The sequence below is a fragment of the Mastomys coucha genome, unplaced genomic scaffold (assembly GCF_008632895.1).
Source record: "Mastomys coucha isolate ucsf_1 unplaced genomic scaffold, UCSF_Mcou_1 pScaffold12, whole genome shotgun sequence".
NCBI classification, from domain to species: Eukaryota; Metazoa; Chordata; class Mammalia; order Rodentia; family Muridae; genus Mastomys; species Mastomys coucha.
In genome coordinates, this window is record NW_022196894.1 from 30,311,043 (window position 1) to 30,327,103 (window position 16,061).

General features: G+C 46.5%; 1 pseudogene; it reads left to right on the forward strand.

The window, feature by feature from the left end:
- The first annotated feature begins 4,976 nt into the window (after positions 1-4,976).
- LOC116086266 lies at positions 4,977-9,262 on the forward strand (annotated as a pseudogene).
- The last annotated feature ends 6,799 nt before the right edge of the window (positions 9,263-16,061 follow it).

Sequence of the window (16,061 nt, forward strand, 5' to 3'; positions counted from 1 at the left end):
CTGGAACTCACTCTGCCTCCCAAGTGCTGGGATTAAAGGCCTGCACTACCACCCAGTATTTGTTAATTTTTCAATGGGATAGATGCTCTGGTCTATTTTCAGGCAGTATCAGGCACTGCAGTTGGAGTTGTGCCTGCCATACATACTCTACTACTTTGAGACCACAGAGCGTAGCATCTTTGGTGTTTTTTGGTGATTATTGGCTGCTTTGAGTTTGTAATGTCGGTGCTATGCGCACTGTTCCTCACAAGGGTGTAGCATAAAACAACAGGTGTGTTCAAGGCCATTTCAGAAGGTTTGGGGAATTCTGTACTAATCCCCAGACAAGATTAATTGAACAATTTTTTTAAATGAAACTCAACCCTGGCAGTGGTGGCGCACACCTTTAATCCCAGCACTGAAGAGGTAGAGGCAGGCAGATTTCTGAGATCGAGGCCAGCCTGGTCTACAGAGTGAGTTCCAAGACAGCCAGGGCTACACAGAGAAACCCTGTCTCGAAAATCCAAAACAAAAAACAAAAATAAAAACAAAAGCAAGGGCTGGTGAGATGGCTCAGCGGTGGAGAGCACAGACTGCTCTTTGGAAGGTCATGAGTTCAAATCCCAGCAACCACATGGTAGCTCACAACCACCCAGTAATGAAATCTGATGCCCTCTTCTGGTGTGTCTGAAGACAGCTACAGTGTACTTACATAATAAATAAATAAATAAATAAATAAATAAATAAGCCTTTTTAAAAAAAAAAAAAACAGACCCCCCCAAAAGAAAAGAAAATGAGACTCAAGTGAATAATTCAAACATCAATGCCAAAAATCAAACACAGTGAAGAACTCCAAAGGATCCCTATCTGCTGAGGAACGATAGTGAAAGTCAGGGTTTGTTTTCTTACTATTAGCATTTTAAGATTTATCTACTTTATTTTTTGTGCACAAGTGTTTTGTTGGCATTTGTGCAGCATGTGTGTCCTATGTGCCTTGGGGAGGCCAGAAGAGGAAATCAGCTCTCCTGGGACTAGAGTTACACATGCCTGTGAGGTGCCATGCTCTAGAAGAGCAGAAAATACACACACACACACACACACACACACACACACACACACCACTATAATTCATAAATAGTGTTTAGTTTTTAGTTCTGGTTTTTTGTTGTTTTGTTTCTTTTGTTTTTGTGGGTTTTTTATTTTGTTTTTGTTTTTGTTTTTTGATACAGGGTTTCTCTTTATACCCCTGGAACTCACTCTGTAGACCAGGCTGGCCTTGAACTCAGAAATCCTCCTGCCTCTGCCTCCCAAAGTACTGGACTTAAAGGCATGCGCCACCATTGCCTGGCATTAGTTCTGTTTTAAAAAGTAGTCTCATGACGTTTTTAAAAATAGTAACAGAATATAAAAAGCGATAAATCAAGGCCCTTTCCAGATACATCAGCGGGAACATGAGGCAGGCGGCATATTGCGAAGCGAGGAGACCTCTGTAGACTTCAGAAGCTCTCTGCTGCCCTCCTTAGCTTTTGGGTTGGTGGAAGATAGCGGTCTATTACTACATCACCATAAGTCCATGTGATAGCCACACAGTTACACAGATGTTAGGTCTTATCTAGCCAATGATTGCCTAGAAAGGAGCTAAAGATAGCCCAAGATGATTCAGCTCCAGATCTGCAATATTCCAACTCTTTACATTCACTATGTAGAATTGTTAACACAGGTATGACTGTTCTCTGGGCACTTCAGTTCACAGCTGCCCCACAGCAACGAGTCACTTCCCATTTAATTTTAATTTTACTTCTTTTAATATTTCACTTATCTGCTATGATCTTCTCTTTATGTTCACTTCAAGAGTATTTCTTTTGTTGGAGCATGGTCATCATGGCTATTGGGTACCTGGCGTCTGCCTCACCCACAGCAGTTACCTGTCAAATGTTTTCCTGAAAAGCCGGATTTCTCTGGATTTACGTGCACTGAGTAGTTTTGGGTTGGGACACAGACACTGTGCCTACTATAAACATGGTCATACCTAACACCTAGGGAGAACTGTTTGTTGTGTGTCCGTTGGTTTTAGCAGGTGATTGTATTTTAGGGTACACATTTCTCTGTACATATATTTGTGTGTGTGTGTGTGTGTGTGTGTGTGTGTGTAGTAGGTGTTCATGTGTGTGTGTGCAGGTATGTATGTGTGCATATATGGGTGGATGCCAAAGGTCAATGTCCGCTACCTTCTTCAGTAGCGCTACCGCTCTCCACCTTTGAAACAAACAAAAATAAAACAAACAACAATAAAATACAGGGTCTTTCACTGAACCTGGAGTGGAGTTCAGCTGTTTTGTCACACAGAACTCGTCTACTTCAATTGTGTCTGGGACAGGCCTAAAAACCTGATAACAGACCTGAGGCGTACACTTCCAAAGGAGTCAGTCTCCTGAGGCAGCCCAGCCGCTGCCATCTCCTAGCTCAGAGTGTTCCAGATTGATCTCTGCTAAAGTCTGTGGAGAGATCTGCGTGCTTCCTTTATTCAGGCATAAAGGTGCCCTAAGAAATATTTTGTTATAGCTAACACTGAGATTGAACATTATTTCCTGGTCTCCACAGTGCTTCAATAATCCTAATTGATTTCCTAGCTGTAGTTAGCTGGGAATTTCTACAAAGGAGCTGTCTTATCAGGCAGGGTGTCTCCAAAGTTAGAGATAGCAGTTAGACACAAATCATCAGAGCAGTCCCATAAAGTTAGAGATAGCAGTCAGGCACTAATTATCAGAGCAGTCCCACAGAAGGCAGAATTGCTTTACTGACTAGAGAGAAGTTATAGGGCTTCTGTCACTAATTATCTATGCTATAGCCATGGTTATTCTCAAGGACCTGCAGCTTCTTGCCTCAGACAGACCCTGAGAGTTTATCTTGGGGCTGCCAGAACAGCCCAAGAAGAAGGACACCACTGCTCCTCTGCCTTGCACCTGGTTGATTGATTGTACTGACCTTGATGTAGCCATCTCTTGCCTATGTGACTTCTGTAGTTTGCCCTGTTTTGCTGTATACTATATAAGCCTGATTTCTACTTTGTACAAATTACATTCAGTTACAACACTCCCTTGTGTTGTGTCTGTTTGTCATTTCTTCGCCAACGCCTTATCTACCTGACTAGGACCCTGTTTCCCTCCACGGGTTGAGGGAGGCCCAGACTGACTGGCCTGTGGCACCATTTGGCTAGGTTGACTGACCCTCAGCTCCAGGAACCTGCCTATCTCTGCCTCTCCCATGTTGGAGTCAGAGTCACAGCTGGCATAGAGGTGTGCCCAGCTTTAAATGTTTTTTTTTTTTTTTAATTACATTTACCTCTCTGTTTGAGTGTGTGTACATCTCATGTTGTGGCACAAGTGTGGAGGATTGAAGTCAGCTGTCTCACTGTACCATGCTTCTTCCCAGGATGCAGCTTACTTAGGTCACTGGCATGGAAGCAAGTGCAGTTATCCACTGAGCATCTCTTTGACCCGCACTCAGTGTCTAACATGAGATCTGGAATCCATTCTCTGGTCTTTACCGGATGATGAGCACCCTAGCTCCTGGCCACATGTTTTCGTCTACTGTCTGTTGAACTGTGATTCCAAAGTCACTTTATTTCCAGGTTCTGTTTAATCTCTGGATCTGTCTCATATATGTGCCACCCAGTGGCCAATAGGGACAATGGGTCCCTTTTCAGCCCTGCTGATGAACAGGCTAGAGACATGCATTGGCCCGGGACAAGCATGACTTTCTTTTTTTTTCTTTTCTTTTCTTTTTTTTTTTTTGAGACAGAGTTTCTCTGTGTAGCCCCGGCTGTCCTGGAACTCACTCTGTAGACCAGGCTGGCCTTGAATTCAGAAATCTGCCTGCCTCTGCTTCCCAAGTGCTGGGATCAAAGGCGTGCGCCACCACCGCCCAGCAAGCATGCCTTTCTAGGGTCTCCGCTGTCACTGTCTTCCACATTTCTTGTACTAAGTCCCAGCTTGCATTCCGACTTTAGGAAGTGGTAGCTTCTCTCTCTGCTCTACTGCATACCTCTTTGACAGTGTCTTCATCTGGGGCCAAGCAAAGGGAAGGTAGAGAGAACAATCCAGACAGGATCCCCATGCTTCTGGACCATAGACTGTCTGGTCCAAGAAGAGCCCCTTCTGGGCCATCGAGGTGAGCTTGCTGTGAATTGGACCCCACTGACAGACCAGCATGGGTCAGAGATGTGGACCACCCATAGGGAGATGCAGGCTTAAAACCAAGAACTGAGGCTATGGCCCAAACACCCCTGCAGCCACTTGACTGTTTAGATGCTTGTCCCAGTGTCTGGGGGCAACTTGTACTGAGTTTGGTCAACTCCCACTTCTGATACTACAAACCACTGCCAGGGGTTGCACAGAGACCCTTAGCTTGTTAGGCCCCACATCTTCCCTGTCCCGTGTTTGGAATGATCCTTACTAGGCTGTAACGGGATAACATAGATGATGTAATCTGTCCCCATGTGTGACTGCCAGGTGGGCCCCCCGAACCTGCCCTCACCTGACTATCTTTCCCTCCATTTCCCAAGTGTTCACTGTGGACAGCACCCAGCTGAGGCCAAAGCGAGCCAGAGTGGGGATGGTTAAAGGCGCTTGCTGCGCTAGTGAGAATGTGGGTCCCAGCATGTTCACACACATAGGCTTATAACCCCAGTGCTATGGGACGGGGTTGGGGGGAGGACTGCGTCTTGCCGGCCGAAGGTCTGGCTCTGGGTTCCATGAGAGACTCTGTCTAAAGGGAGTAAGTAGAAGAGTGATAGAGAGGCCTCAACCCTCCTCTGCCTCTGTGTGCACACAGGCACATTCATACCCACACGCACACACACATGCCCTGGAGAGTTGAGTGCACCGTAGAGTGTGAGAAACACAGGTCAAGAACAGCCTGTGTCCAGTGTGGACGCCTGGGACTGACACCGCTACACTGACAGCGCTGTGAGAGGTGAGATTTTCCAAGAAGTAAAAATGGCTCTTGGTGAGGTGCCAGACAAAACACACAGCTCCTTCAATTTTGCACAGTGGTTGAGTTCCTGGAAAATTCAGTATGTTTAAAATCTTCCTTTGTACATTATACTACAGGCCATTGCTGCCCCGTGTTGTGGGGTCCCTGCCCTTGTAGCCTCTGGCATTGTGATAATTAAAAATAGCTCTGGAACTTCTCAACGTGTCCCCTAGGGGGAGCTACCGTCCTCCTTTAGAACGTATGTTCTTTCTGATGACCACCTGCTCTTAGAATTTATTGGATCCTTTCAGTCAGCTTAAGATGCCAGTGCTCGGTTTTTGTTTTTTTCTCTTGCTCCTCGGCCATCGTGGCGGCTGATCTTGGTTGAGGGTTGTCCCGTACCTAAGGCAGGAAGGTGGTGGCCGCAAAGAAGACGAAAAAGTCTCTGGAGTCGATCAACTCTAGGCTCCAGCTTGTTATGAAAAGTGGAAAGTACAAGCTGAGGTACAAACAGACTCTGAAGATTATCCGACAAGGCAAAGCGAAGTGGGTTATCCTCGTCAACAACTGCCCAGCTCTGAGGAAATCTGAAATAGAGTACTATGCTACGTTGGCTAAAACTGGTGTCCATCACTGCAATGGCAATAATATTGAACTGGGTACAGGGTGTGGAAAATACTTCAGAGTATGTACACTGGCTATCATTGACCCATGGGATTCTGATGTTATTAGAAGCGTGTCAGAACAGACTGCTGAAAAGAAAACAAGAACGTCTTCCTTTTTTTTTTTCTTTTTTTTCTTCCCCCCAAGAACATTTTCCTTTAATAAAACTTGACCAGAATTCCTTTTGAGAAAAAAAAAAAAGATGCCAGTGCTTTTCTCTTCCTTTGATTAAGAAAACAAAAATTTGGGCTGAAAAGATGGCTCAGTGGTTAAGAGCCACTGACTGCTCTTCCGAAGGTCCTGAGTTCAAATCCCAGCAACCACCTGGTGGCTCACAACCATATGTAATGAGATCTGATGCCCTCTTCTGGTGTGTCTGAAGACAGCTACAGTGTACTTACATATAATAAATAAATAAATAAATAAATAAATAAATAAATAAATAAATAAATAAATCTTTAAAAAGAAAAGAAAAAAAAAAGCCAGGCGGTGGTGATGCGTGCCTTTAATCTCACCACTTGGGAGGCAGAGGCAGGTGGATCTCTGAGTTCGAGGCCAGCCTGGTCTACAGAGTGAGTTCCAGGACAGTCAGGGAGACCACACAGCTGGTAAGTATGGGTCTCGATCCGGGATGACCTACATCCAAACCCCTATATTCTGCTACACGTTACTTCTAACAGTAAAGAGTAACTATGTGCTGGGCTCATTCACTCCTTTGGGCACAAGGGAGGCTGAGAATGGCTGGGCCTCTGGGAGCCTGAGGTGCTGCCACAAATGTCTAGCAAAAGCAACTTGAGCAAGGATCAACTTTGGCTCACGATGGAGAGATTATGGTGCACAGAGCATGAGGTACCTGATCACAAAGCATCTGTAGTCAAGAAACAGAGAGCAGCGCTGGCGCACACCTTTAGTCCCAGCACTCGGGAGGCAGAGGCAGGCGGATCTGAAAGAGATGAATACTAGCCCTCATTTCTTCTTTGTATTCAGTCCAGAACCTCAACCCACAAGTTGGTGCTACCCATATTTGGGGCCGGGGGAGTCTTTCCTGTTCAGTGTATCCTCTCTGAAGAAGCCCTTGTAAACATTCCAACAATGGAGATTGACCATCCACTTGCCCAAGGCCCGCAGAGCCTGTTTGGTGGATGGGACAGTCTCAGGACCCCTTCCTCAGATGCACTCTGAAGTGATTGTCCATATACCACAAAGGACCTGAAGAGGCCTGAAACCCAGGTCGAAAAGCCTTAGGCTGCTCTCACTCTCTGATGTGGGTCCCAGGACGCAGAAATATCCACGTCCAGTTCAGATGACACGCTGCCAGAAAACTCCCCTCCTCGCCCCTTCCCTTGAACATGCATCTCCCACCTCCTCGTCCAGAGTGAAGAGAGACTTGCAGAGCCTTTCAGACCCTGGACTCAGAGTCTGACTAGAAAGCGGGCAGCTGAGCTACTAGAGCGCGGAGGGTCCTCACGACCACTGCTGGCTGCTGTCTTCCTGTCTTAGAATATCGTGAGAGATGAGAGAGAGCGCTAGGGCAGCATTCTAAATTAGAGCCAGTGCTTCAGTGTGGTTCCTGACCCTGAGATAAGCAGTCCCCTGCCTGGGCCTCACATCTCAGAGATGCCGGTCTGTTTGGAGACAGTCAGATCTATTTTGTTATTTTTTAAGATTTATTTAAAAAAAAAAAGATTTATTTATTTTAATGTATATGGGTGTTTTTGGATGCTTTACATGCACGTCTGTGCACCAAATGCATGCAGTACCTCTGGAGGCCAGAAGAGGGTGCCAGATCTCTAGAGATTAGAATTAGCTGCCATGGGGTTTCTGGGACCTGAAACTGAGTACCAAGCAAGAGCAGGAAGTGAGCCATCTCTCCAGCCCTCCATTAACTTTGGCAGTGTGTGTGTGTGTGTGTGTGTGTGTGTGTGTGTGTGTGTGTGTGTGTGTGTCTCTTGGTACATGTGTGGAGGTCTGTTTTCTCCTATCAGGGATTGATCTCAGGCCACAGGCTTGGTGGCTAGCGCTCCAGTGATGGTCTTGGTGAGACCTTTTCCAAAAGCAGTCCATGCTGTTCTGACAAGTAGCCAGAGTTAGACCAGGGGTAGTGCTTTGAATCAACCTGATCTTGAACCAGCTGTTTGCCAGGTGACTACAAGAACCATCAAGATGTGGGATGAGGCGGAGAAGGGAGGCCGAGGAAGCACATTTCCTGCCGCAAGGTCTCCCAGACTGAGAAATGAGCCAGAGAACTGGAGTGCTTTTCCTGAAGAACCTTGCTTGGGGGCCTCCTGCTGGGGAGACCTGGCTTGGGGTATCCTGCTGGGGAGATTTGGTTTGGGGTGTCCTGTTGGTGAGACCTGGCTTGGGGTGTCCTGCTGGGGAGACCTGGCTTGGGGGTGTCCTGGTGGGGCTTTCCTGCTGAGGTCCCCTGTATGGGCTTCCCCCTGCTGTAGAATCACATGCTTCCCCCTGGTGTTGGGTTTGGCAGGCCTGAGGGTGTGTGAAAGTGTGTGACTCTGCTGTGTTGGCCAAGGCTTCAGGAAGCAGTCATAAAGTTGGAATTGGATGCTGAGAATCATCCCAGGGGAGGTAAGTGCTTGAGAGAAAACAAGGAGGAAGAGGAGAGGGCTTTGAGACACCATGCAAGTCTGAACCTGAGGGGAGGAGGAGGAGAAGGCAGAGAGGAGAGTCTGCTGGCTCTTCTCCTCCCTGCTGGGGAGGCACTAGGTGGACACCCTTTACAAACATGTAATGGGAGCCGGGCGGTAGTGGCGCACGCCTTTAATCCTAGCACTTGGGAGGCAGAGGCAGAGGCAGGTGGATTTCTGAGTTCGAGGCCAGCCTGGTCTACAGATCTTCCAGGACAGCCAGGGCTACACAGAGAAACCCTGTCTTGGGAAACAAACAAACAAACAAATAAACAAAAAACCCAAAAAACACATATGTAATGGGGTTCATACAGTTACAGAAGGCCTGATAATCTAAAATTCTTTCCCACAGATGTCTCACCAGAGTCCTAGCCAGGAATATCACCACATCTTCACATGCATATCATAGACTCAGCAAGATAGTTTGCTCAGGGCCTGGAGAGATGGTTAAGAGCACTACCTGCTCTTCCAGAGGACCTGGGTTCAATTCCCAGCACCTACATGGCAGCTCACAACTGTCTGTAACTCCAGCTCCAGGGAATCTGGCAACCTTAGACGTACATGCAGGCACACAAGATGAAAATAAATTTTAGAAATTAAAAAAAAAGATAGTTTGTTTAGTGAAGTCTTGAACTCTCTCTCTCTCTCTCTCTCTCTCTCTCTCTCTCTCTCTCTCTCTCTCTCTCTCTCTCTTTGGGACAGGGTTTCTCTGTGTAGCCCTAGCTGTCCTGGAACTCACTCTGTAGACCAGGCTGGCCTCGAACTCAGAAATCTGCCTGCCTTTGACTCCTAAGTGCTGGGATTAAAGGTGTGCGCCACCACAGCCTGGCTTGAACTCTCTTAAGACAAGTGCTTACCATGTGGTGGAGACTCAGGACATTGGCCTGGGCTTAGTATGTGCCAGGCCCTGGATCAGGTCCCCACCACTTCCTCCAACATCTTCAGCTGATGTCCTTTTAACCGTTAGATATGCCAAGCTGTTGGAGAAGTATAAAGATTGAGAAGGACCCTTTCTTTATAAAAACAGCTTATAAAGCTTATAAAACAGCGGTGGAAGCCGGGGTCACTGTCCACTGACTCATGCAGAGTCCTCACCCCCTTTCCATAGTGGAAGCACTGGGGTGTCTGGAGGCATCACAGCACTGTAGATAGAGTGCCTGGAGGAAGCTCCTGCTTCTTCCCCCTGCTCCATTATCCATCAGCTATCACACCCTTGAGTATAAGGATCTGGTCAGATATTAAATTGATATAAGCTCAAGACTCGGAATCTTGGTCAGAAGGTTGATGGGAGATGGAGTGTATGTGCTTCTTTCTGCTCTGCCTCAGACACACCTGTCCTTCCTCAAATTAGGTGTCATCCTCAGACAAGCTCAGCGTGGGTCCTTCCAGGGTGATGGAGGCTACGGGGCCCTGAACTGTGGCTTTGCGGTGCAGCCCAGACTCCCTCTGTATCCTCCCAGCCACCCCATCATCTCTGACACTTGGTGCTCTTTGAGGCCAGTGATGCATCCACAGAAACCTCCCCAGGAAGAGGCAAGACCAGACCAACTGTGAAAACAGCAACTAAGCCCAAAGCAGTGAGATGAGGTGACAGACCCTCACCAGGAAAGACACATGAGGCCTGGGGGGAGGAAGGAAAGAAAAGTAAAAAAAACAGGGTGAAGGGACAGGTGTGGGGAGGAGCTCCCTGGAGACCAGACGGTCAGGTCATGGGGACAGGAACTAGACTTCCTTCCTATACCTAGGGCCTTGCAAGGGGCTCCCATACAGTCAACTCTGAAAGAAGCACTGGATTGATCGATCAATTGACTTTGAATAAATTCATATAGACGGGCCAAGGAGGCGACAGTGCAAATGGCGTGGGGCTGAGAGGAGCTTATTCCCCAGGGGACACAGCCACTGGGTAAATGTGGCAGAGCCTTTTTGTGTCCCAGAACTTTTATCTTTCCCTCTGAGAAGTCCCAGTGGGACTAAGGGAGGGATGTATACGGAGCATTTCAGGGAGGAGCCTGGGGGAAGGTGTCCAGGCAAGCTGAGGACGCTCGAGTCTCAGGGCATCGTGTCCAGGTGTTTCCAGCTGCGGGTCAGTCCTCAGGCACTGCTAAGGTCTTCCGAGCCCATCTTCCTGTCTGGTAGCTGCCTCTGTCACTTGGATATGGTTAGGCCAGACTAGTGTCGTAAAATGCACATGGATTTCGACGACACCCTGTGAGAAAAGTGTAAGCTGTCTCACATACAATGTTTATATCACTATGCTGAGATAATAATATTTTAAATAGGCCTTAAGTAAGAATTATTAAGATTGATTTTATCTATTTTTTTACAGTAAGAACTATTAAGATGGATTTTATCTATTTTTTTACAGTTAATGTGGTGAATAAGATATTTAAAGTTATATTTCCATTCTGTTTTTGCTGCACAGCACTGCCCTGCACTTGAGTTCTCGCTTCCTTTTCCCACAGTATCTGTGGGAAACGTTGCAGCCGCTCTGCCTGTGTGCAGCAGTTGCTCTTCAGTGACCACATGGGGTGCAATTGCATGATGATGCTCTACTGAGATCTCACACCCTTGGTGAACTTGCAGGGACTACAGGACCCTCAGGAATCCTCCCTAAGAGCTTCAGGTCCTCTGCCTCAGGGCACACAGGAGCTCCAAGGGTCACTGAGAGAGGTACCTTGGAGTAGCAGCTAGACTATGTGGGCTTCAGTCTGGCTAGGTGGACAGGAAGAGATCAGGGAAGCTCTGCAGAATGAGGCGACCTCTGAGGTGAATCTCAATCCATAAGTTCCTCTTTGTCAGGACCAGAGCCTGGTGGCTCCGTGGACTGGATGAGAGCCTTACATGGTAATGTAAGGCAAGGCTGAGAGTGAAGAGGGCACGTGTCCCCACATGGACCTAGGAGCCTCGATGACAAATGTGGATATTATCCTGAAGGCCATGAATCACTGAAGGGATTTAAACAAGATAGAGACTCCATTAGCTATGAAAATGAAGGCCACTCCTACCACTATGTACTGGGCAGACGGGAGAGCCAGGGCCACATTTCAGGGGTCTGGCACGTCATCCAGGTGAGAAAGAAAGGTGTCCTGAAGTGGGGTGGGGCCCAAGACAATGGAGGACAGAAGGACAAAGCATGGGGTAGAAGCCTTCTGCATTGTCTAAGGGTGCTGATGGCTAGTGGGAGACATCCAAAGGGCTGACTTAGAACCAGGTAAGGTGCTTGGTGTCCTGTGGCTGCAGAGGGAGGAAATGAGAGCAGGTTTGGAACGAGTTGTGATAAAATCCACATAAAGAGATCTTTTACCATAAAAGGGTTGGCATATGTGGTGGTTTGAGTATGCTCAGTCCAGGTGTGGCCTTGTTGGAATAGGTGTGGCCTTGTTGGAGGAAGTGTGTCACTGTGGGGGTGGGCTCGGAGATCCTCCTCCTAGCTGCCTGGAAGCTAGTCTTCTCCTGTTGGCCTTCCAATCAAGTTGTAGATCTCTCAGCTCCTCTAGCACCATGTCTGCCTGGACGCTGCCATGCTTGACCATGGTGACAATGGACTGAACCTCAGAACCTGTAAGCCAGCCCCAATTAAAAGTTGTCCTTTATAAGAGTTGCCTTGGTCATGGTGTCTGTTCACAGCAATGGAAATCCTAATGAAGACAGCATACTAAAGCTGGCTATAGCATGGACCACCTTGACCATATTCTGCTAAGGGACTACAGTATGGATAAACATTGGATATATTCCACCAAGGGAATGAAATCAGATCTGAAAGACCAAATTCCACATGGTTCCATTTAGAGAAATTTGTTTGTTTTTTTTGTTTTTATTTTTTATTTATTTTTATTTTGGTTTTTTCGAGACAGGGTTTCTCTGTGTAGTCCTGGCTGTCCTGGAACTCACTCTGCAGACCAGGCTGGCCTCAAACTCAGAAATTCACCTGCCTCTACCTTCCAACTGCTGGGATTAAAGGTGTGCGCCACCACTGCCCAGCTAGAGAAATGTTTAGAATAGGACTTCAAGTGACAGTTTGCAAACTAGTAGCTGCTGAGTGGTAGGGCAACCAATGAATGAATACCCATCCAATGCTGGGGATAGGGGCAATAAAAACTATGTGGAATTAGTAGTAATAGCATTGGATATCTCAATCCTACTCAAAACCTTGCAAAATTAAGCTTAAAATGCTTAATTTTATGTTAGAACGAACCAATCAATATAAAATAAAAATAAGGCTTGACTCATACCTCCTCCCTCTTTCCAGCCTTGGGCAGATGGGTGTAGAGATGTTTCTGGAAGTTTCTCCTGATGGTTTGTTGTGGGGTATCCATGAGAGGAGACTGCTTGGACATGGGTTAAGCCAATAGAAAGTCTTATTAGCCAGCTGGTGACTACACTGGCTGTTTGGAATCCCAGTGTAGCCTGAACCTTTCTCAGGGCAAGATTTTAAGCACAAAAGCCACGTACTTTGGTAAAGAAGAGCAGTTAGCCAGAAGGAGAACTACAGAAGCCTAAAAGCAAGGTTAGTAAGTCTAGAGACTTTTTCAGAGCTATGGGCTTTGATGGATTAGGTCTTTGTTTCTGGTTTCGCAGATGTTTTATGGCCTGAATGGTCCTTCCATCATGGAATCAGTTGTGCTAAGGTGTGGGACCTGTTACATTCTTCTCTAGTCTTAGTGAATGAGTCCAATTGTGGACTCATCACCTTCTAGAGGTGTGGTTGGTCCTAAGGACCATTAGTTTTTCCAAATTGATACATAATTGACCATATAGCGTAAGATGCAGGGCCCCACCAGTAATTCAATATGAATGAGAATTATCGGGCCAGCCAGTGCCAATAGCAGAGGAGTTAGCCAGGGAACTAAGAGGACAGAGACTGGTACCAATTATCTGCTGAATGTCTTTGTCTCCTTTTCTCTTTTTGAGAGTTTTTTTTTTTTTTTTTGTTACTCCTGATCAATTAGTGTAGAAATCACAGTTTTTCCCCAAAGCCAGACTTAGTTTCCTTTATCTCATGAAGAGTAAATCTCTCTCCAATTCTGAAGAACCAATTCTGCAGAGGAATCGAGCTGTGGTTTTTCTTTTAGATTTATTTATTTTATATATGTGAGTACACTGTAGCTGTACAGATGGTTGTGAGCCTTCATGTGGTTGTTGAGAATTGAATTTCTTTTTTTGTCTTTTCGAGACAGGGCTTCTCTGTGTAGCCCTGTCTGTCCTGGAATTCACTCTGTAGACCACGCTGGCCTCAAATTCAGAAATCCTCCTGCCTCTGCCTCCCAAGTGCTGGGATCAAAGGTGTGCGCCACCACTGCCCAATCAGGACCTCTGCTTGCTCTGGTTGACCTCACTCCCTGCAGTCAACTCCGGTCGCTCAGTCCCTGCTTGCTCTGACCCAAAGATTTATTTATTATTATACATAAGTACACTGTAGCTGACTTCAGATGCACCAGGTCTCATTAGGAGTGGTTGTGAGTCACCATGTGGTTGCTGGGGTTTGAACTCAGGACCTTTGGAAGAGCAGTCGGTGCTCTTACCCGCTGAGCCATCTCTCCAGCCCCGAACTGTGGCTGTAATAACCCTAGGTCCTCATCAACCTCTCTACCTGATTTGGAAAGCATCAGAAGAGGTGCAGTTAGTCAAACCAGTAGTACATTTCTATCGAGTAGTCTCAGGGGCTCGGTGACATTGCTGCTGAGCAGACGAATCAGTCCGTCAGGCCGAAGAATAAGCGTTAGAATAGATGGAAGTGCCTAGGTTAAAGGTTTTGAATGTTAGACAAGGTTTGAGCTGGTCATTTTATCTTATTTTATTTTTCACCATGGAGTCTCAGAATGCACAGGGTCAGGGTAGGTCCAACTGTAGAGTCATTTGACTGGCATCATGTCAACAGGAAGGCTTTTGCCGTTGTTGCTGTTTGAGAAGTTCTTTTTTTTTTCTTTCCTATAGAACTGTGGGCATGCACAGGACAGGAAAGTGAAAGCAAACAGACAGTCCCTTACTGCAAGGATGTTTCTGTGGAAGCAGCTTTGAAAAGCCTTTCCTCTGGAAAGCGACCTGGAAGCCCCTGGAAACCTTAGCTGGGAGTTCCTTGCCCTACCCCAGGGGTCATGGCGACAGCTTTGGCAACAGAGGAGCAGTGACAGAGTCTGCTTGGGAGTGGAGCTGGTGCCTGGTATCTTGTGTTAGACCCACACCCCATGTGCTACCTTATTACCTAGCCAAGCAGGACATGTACTTCACATCTAGGATGCTGAAGGAGACACAGTGAACACGGCTGCTAAGAAATATCTTTGCTGTGAGATTATGTCTCCCGGTAGTATCAGAAACTACACCCATAAGTCTCACCAACATGACCGCGCAACACGAGCAGAGCCAGGAGGACAGCAACAAACATGCCAGACTGCACAGGGAAAAAAGACCAGGAGGCCTCGGCTCTACACAGAGAGCTACAGAAAACCGAGTCAAGCTGGGGGTGGGAGAGGTGCCCCCCATTCCCTGGGGAAGAGCATGCCAACTGGGTGTCCAGTGCCACACGGTCAGCCCTGATGTACAAGTAACATATGGACTCACGGGTTATATTTATAAACACACACATGCATGTGTGCACACAAATAGAAAGTAATAAACATGTATGTTTTTTTTTCTTTTTAAGAATGTTTTTTAGCTGGTTATATTTTAATCTCAACACTCCAAAGGCTGAGGTAGGAGGATTGTTGCAAGTTCAAAGCCAGCTTGGAATATATAACAAAACCCTGTCTCAAACAAACAAACAAAACAAAAAACCAAACCAAACCAACCAACCAACCAACCAAAACCATCCCCCCAAAGAAAAACAAAACAAAACAAAAAACTAAAAAATCCCAACCGACAACCAAAGACAGGGTTCGAGAGAGAGCTCAGTGGTTAAGCATCCTGGCTTCTCTTGCGGGGAACCCAGGTTTAGTTCCCAGTACTCACAATGCTGCTTACACCTTGTTGACTTCAGGTGATTTGGTGGCCTCTGGCTTCCTTGGGACACTTACATACATGCAGGCAAACAACTCACACATAAAGTTAAAAACAAACAAACCCACAAAGCATTAAAACTTATTTTGAAGATTACCGTCCACAGCTTCCATTAAGACTCCAGAGAAAACAATATGTTTTTATTTCTTTGATAATTATAGACAGAGTCCTCTGCCCGTTTCACATCTTCATTTAGAATTCCCCTGTTAGGGGGTAGCTCGGTGGTAGAGTGTGTGCTCAGCAGGTGTGAGCCCCGCGTTCAGTACCTAGTACCACAGAAGAGAGAGAAGCAATTCATTTCCTTTATCAAACAAGATTGAAAGGGTTATGTGTGATCATTCAGTTAATCACTCACCACGCATTTGAAAGCACCAGGGCAAATATTTGATCTCTTCTTCTTGTGACTCTGATCTTTTTCAGTCGACTGGGTAAGAAATCCAGTGGGGTCACTTCCTCCCAGGAGTCTTTACCCTCAATCATTTTAAAATAATGGATATTGATGTTTCGTATTATAGTTTATCAGGCAGTGTATTGATAACCATCTGGCAGGCCAGGCACTCTTCAGGGACAGTGTCCTTTGTGTCCTGTGTTGCAGATCCCTGACTGGGTAGGCTTCGGCTTTCTTTGTTTTTGCTTTTGTCTTGAGACGGGCTCTCACTATATAGCCCCAGCTGGCCCAGAACCTGGATATGAGATCTGCCCTCCTGAGTGATGAGATTAAAGGTTTTCACCCTGATACCATACTTCTTCTTCTTCTTCTTCTTCTTCTTCTTCTTCTTCTTCTTCTTCTTCTTCTTCTTCTTCTTC